The 5787-nt window shown below is 34.1% G+C and overlaps 1 protein-coding gene across 1 annotated transcript in view; it reads right to left on the bottom strand.

Annotated features, from left to right (window-relative positions):
- LOC107583892 (liprin-beta-1-like) overlaps positions 1-2908 on the bottom strand; it is a 27173-nt gene extending 24265 nt beyond the window's left edge. The window contains exon 1 of the mRNA XM_016270246.1: positions 2796-2908. The gene's annotated coding sequence lies outside the window, so the exon portion shown is untranslated. The remainder of the gene's footprint in view (positions 1-2795) is intronic.
- Positions 2909-5787: the final 2879 nt, after the last annotated feature.

The following is a 5787-nucleotide window of genomic DNA, read 5'->3' as shown; positions in this document are numbered from 1 at the left end:
AATAACGGTTTTCTATTTGAATATATTTTAAAATGTAATTTATAGTGATTTCAAAGCAAAAAATTTTGCATCATTACCAGTCACACTATCCTTCAGAAATCATTCTGATATTCTGATTTGCTGCTCAAAAAACATTATTAATAATAATAATAATAATAAAAAGGTTTCTTGAGCAGCAAATCAGCATATTAGAATGATTTCTGAAGCATGCGACACTGAAGACTGGAGTAATGATGCTGAAAATCCAGCTTTGATCACAGCAATCATTTAAAAATGTAAATGAAATAAATGAAAGCAGTTATTTTAAATAGTAAAAATATTTCACAACATTACTGCTTTTGCTGTACTTTGGATCAAATAAATGCAGGCTTGGTGAGCAGAAGAGACTTCTTTATAAAACATTAAAAATCTTACTGTTCAAAAACTGTTGACCGGTAGGTTATATAGATTACAGAAATGTTATACTGTAATTTTATAAAACATTTCTGTCCCCCTCACTTCTGAAATGATGGCTACGCCCCTGGTGCAAATACAAACACCATTAGAAACTCATAGTTCATCACACACCATGATATGGGTTAAAATGAGAGCCCATTTCTCTCCAAAACGGTGCCAGTTTTAGCATTTTGCAATAAAGAAATAAGAATAACTAAACTTGATAATTTGTTACAATTTTAACATAAATGCACATTGTTCTAGAAGGATGGCAAATTCATGCCATACCTTTTACACATTTACTCGAATTGTTATGCTGATAATACAATTTGTAAGGAAAAATGCATTAAATAGCGAGGTATTTCTGGGGAAACTTTTTTAAAGGAAAACACACACGTCTCTTTGCTGAGCCGCGGCGGTCTCGGTGAATCAGCAGCATCCACAACTGAATGGAACAAAAAGGGTTGAACTTGAAAATTGTTTATGCGCAAATGCACTTGCTAAATGAAGGCGGATTGTATAACATGGTTTATTAACGAGCTGCAGTTTTATTACATCACGCGCTGGCACAGACGCAGTATATTAACGCCACGGGTCATCAATAAGGTACAGATTTGGTCCTCAATTTGTGTTTCCAACACACTTTTTCACAGCGCGCATCACGCGCTCAAACTCATCAAAAGTCAACAAGTTCAACAAGCAACAACGACTTATCCAAGTGACCGCTGTAGAACACACGCGACAGAGGCAGCGCAGATCGCACATCTCATAAGTGAGTGGGAATTTACCGAACGTGGCACTTGCGGGAGTTAACACTGTTTGCAATACCCGCAACCTCACACCAAATTTCAGGCCGTGTAGATAGGCAAGCATATATACACATCATTTAGTAAGCAGAAATCCGAAATTTACCTTAACATCAAGTTAGAGGAAGATGCGACTGAATTGATGCTTGAAGAATGCACTTCCAGCAGCCATGATAAACAGTTGGCGGTTAAAGTTTTCTATGCACAATTTGATTTGACGAAAGTCACGAGACCTATTACTATCTCTCTATCCAATCACGTTGATGGATAAAAATAAAATTAAAATAAGCATGTAACGACCACAAACGGAGGAAAATAGCGGAGTAAAAGTACCGATCCATCACTTAAAATGTACTCAAGTAAAAGTAAAAGTACACAATTTTTTAAACTACTCAAAGTACAATTACTGATAAAAACGACTTAATTACTGTAACGTGAGTATTTGTAATTCGTTACTTCACACCCCTGGCCGTAACACACAAACACGACAGGTCACAAACCAAAACAGAGACCGACATTCCGGCCCGGAACGCACATTTTCAAAGGAGAATAACTGACTGTAGCATTGTTTTTCAGATAAACGAGTATGTTAACTTAGCATGTTTCTTAAATATCTGAAAACATACTATGGTATTTTTTTGCTCAAAAACTTACATAGCACCTTTTAATTACTCTTGAGTCGATTCACTTCAAAGATTTGTTCAAACAAGTTGGCAAAATGGTCTGAATAGGTTCATGAACCAGTTTGAATTATTTCTTCAGTTCCTTGAATACACTGAATCATCTGAAGCAGTTTCTCACTCGTAATGGCTAAATGTTGTTTATGTTTAGATGTTCAGTAACGGTCATGTTCCCTTTAGATGCATCCGAGCACAAAACTCTGCAGGTTTACTTTTCGATATTGTCTAATTATCCAAATGTAGCTGTGTATATTTTTACACAAAGCAAATGACATGAAATGATATCGGGGCTACAGATGAAATGCCAGGAACAATGATGGTCTCTTCTGTGTTTGTTGCAAAAACAATCTAATTATGACTTTAATATAGTCATTTAAATAATCTATTATTAAATAATAACATGTTATTGTATTGTGTATATATATATATATATATATATATATATATATATGCATGTCAACATGTCATGCACAATTAAATATTCAACATTGATAATGTAAAAAAATGTCCAGGATTGGCAAAAGCCATAAGCTACCAATAAATCATCCATCCCTAGTACTTTGATACATATCTTTCCTACTTTCTATTAATCAAAGAATCATGAAAAAAATGTATCATGATTTCCACAAAAATATTAACCAATTGAACTGTGTTCAACATTGATAGTAATAAGAAATGTTTCTCAAGCACCAAATCAGCATATTAGAATGATTTCTGAAGGATCATGTGACACTGAAGACTGGAGTAATGATACCGAAAATTCACCTTTACCATCAAAGGAATAAGTTAGATTTTAATACGTATTGAAAACAATTATTTTAAATGTATGTTATGTTTGATCAAATAAATGCAGCCTTTGTAAGCATAACTTCTTAATCTGGACCGCCGTCTAAAAGTGTGAAATATAAATCCGTGGACGCTTTTCCTTGTCTTTTACTGTCTTCACGAGATCTGCTCTTTCCGTAGTTGGTGTTCCCACCTCGCCAGCGCCATGTCGACAATTAAAGTGGGAATGTTGGACGTCACAGGCAGGGAATATCCTACTACGGCGAAGGACTGCTGCTTAATATTCATAAGCCCTGTCTTCACCATTGGATGGTCACGGAGCAATCTAATTAATATTCAAACATCGTTTTTCGCCATAGGAAGGGTACCAAATTGCGTCACCGCTATTAATTAATATTCACAAGATGAGCCATCGCCATAGTAGCATTAGTAACGCATGATAAATGAAGTTTGTGTTTGCGTAATTTGGTCGTATTTGTACTTCACTCATAAATATGGTGAAACATGTCAGAAAAACAAAACAAAACTTTTGAGCACTTTGGAAGTGTTCGTTATAAATCTGCCACATTGTGTTGATATGCGGATATCTGTGTGAGGAGTGTTGGGGGTAATGCATTACAAGTAACGCGAGTTACGTAATCAGATTACTTTTTCAAGTAACTAGTAAAGTAACGCATTACTTTTTAATTTACAAGAGAATATCTGAGTTTCTTTTTTCAAATAAGAAACGCAAGTTACTTTTTTTTTCTAATTTATTGACTGACAGCTGTCCTGTCCCAATGCTGAGAGAAATCAGAAGATGTTACTCTAGATCTAAAATAAATATGAATATGCATTAATTCATCTCACTCACTCACAAAAAAAACACACACAGATTCAGTATTCCTCAAAATGAATAAAAATAATGCAACTCAGAATATGACGCAAACCTGCAATAATTAAATGTTAAACAACACAAATATGCTTTATGTATTTAATCCCATTCTATTGACCAATGTCTTTGCTTCTGACCTTCGATGATCCAGTTCAACCGTACTAATAAGCAAAAATTACTCTAGACAAACTCTAGTCTTTTTTTATTGCTGAAGTGTGTTGAAATGTATTCTTCTGCATTCTACTGTACGGACGTAAATGTACTTTCCCTTCAGCCTGAGGCTTATTCATTTCACTTCTGGTGTGAAAAGGCTTTTATATTTGCCAAAAATATAACTTTTTTATTTTAAAAACAAACAAGCAAGCCCTGTCCAGATTTTAAAAGTAATGCAAAAGTAACGTAACGCATTACTTTCCATAAAAGTAACTAAGTACCGTAATTAGTTACTTTTTTATGGAGTAACGCAATATTGTAATGCATTACTTTTAAAAGTAACTTTCCCCAACACTGTGTGTGAGGGTTAGGTAGGTTTAGATAAACGTATAAAAACAATTACCCAGATTAATGTATTAAAACCATAGACTGTATAAAACAGATTAAAACATTTTTGTCTCACTAATGTAGTCAAACCAACAAGTGTGTGTTGCAGTAAAGTAGAATAATGCATTTCTGTTCAGATTTCTTTATTATCCTGCCATTTTCACCAAAGCTATATCTTTATGTCATAAGCGTTCCTCTGAAGTCAGTTGCTCAGCTGTCAGTAAACAGCTGCTGGAATAAGGCATGCAAATACCAACTGCAATTTGACAAGACCAAAAGTTTTCAGATTCTCATGAGAAACGCAGAGGAATGCTGCAGAACACAATTGTACAATTGTTCATTGTAGTATACAGACAGTAGGGAACTGAAACTGAGATATCAAGCCAGAATACATATTTTCTGTACATAATATGTAGCTTAATATGTTAAAAAATAGATTGTATGTAAATGTATTTTACTCCAATCAAAGCTATAACATGACACAAAAATCTGACCCATTATTTCAGAAGGCCTATTTTGTAATCAATGGGCTAATCAAACTCAAAAGAATATTGATTATCCAAATACATTACACAACTTAAGTTAAGGAGGTGAGACTAATATTTAATTAATAATTGTTTTTTCAGTAAATGTTCTGTAACTCTTGTGCTTGGCAGTGAAGTATAACATCCTGAAAACAGCCTTTTAAGAACCTAGTAAAACCATTATTTACGGTACACTCAGGTTCTTCAAGCGATGCCATAGAAGAACCACTTTTGGTTCCACAAAGAAACATTCAGTCAAAGGATCTTTAAAGAACCATCTCTTTCTTACCTTTTTATAATCTGAAGAACCTTCTTTCACCACAAAGAACCTTTTGTGAAACAGAAAGGTTCTTCAGATGTTAAAGGTTCTTTATGGAACCATTTAGACAAAAAGGTTCTTCTATGGCATCGTGAAGCACCTTTATTTTTAAGAGTGTAGCTATTTAGATGTACTTTGTAAATTCACGAGGTCTATATGAAAAGATACATAATCTGATAAATAAAAAGATAAATGATTCGAGGTGTTCAGAAATTATTTCAAAGAATCAATTAATCAGTATAAATATACATGTAATATGCATCTAACATCAGAAGTAGAATTCATTTGAGTCAATTTATAGGTCTGTATTACAACAATAGTTCACCCAAAAATAAAAATTAGCTGAAAATGTATTCACCCTCATCATCCAAGATGTAGATGAGTTTGTTTCTTCATCAGAAAAGATTTGGATAAATTTAGCATTACATCACTTGCTTACCAATGGATCTTCTGCAGTGAATGATGGATTTGTTTCTTATGAACACGCAGCTTTTTGCTGCACAAGATGTTAACTGATGGACTGGAGTCATGTGGATTACTTGTGGATTATTGTGATGCTGTTTGGATTCTCTCATTCTGATGGCACCCATTCACTTCAGAGGATCCATTGGCGAGCATGTAATGTACAGCGAAATTTATCTATGTCCTTGAAAGCCTGAGGGTGAACAAATTTTCATTTTTGTGGTGAACTATTCCTTTAATTCAAAATAATTATACTGACTAATGCATGAACTTCTCATCTTCAAGACATATATAACAGCCCCATCACAATCAATGCTGTAACAGCCATGACCTCCTTTATGCTAAATGTGAATAGAGAGTT

This window comes from Sinocyclocheilus grahami, unplaced genomic scaffold (assembly GCF_001515645.1).
Source record: "Sinocyclocheilus grahami isolate Dianchi unplaced genomic scaffold, SAMN03320097.WGS_v1.1 scaffold55.1, whole genome shotgun sequence".
NCBI lineage: Eukaryota > Metazoa > Chordata > Actinopteri > Cypriniformes > Cyprinidae > Sinocyclocheilus > Sinocyclocheilus grahami.
The sequence above is the reverse complement of the archived record's forward strand: the minus strand, read 5'-3'. Positions and strand labels throughout refer to the sequence as shown.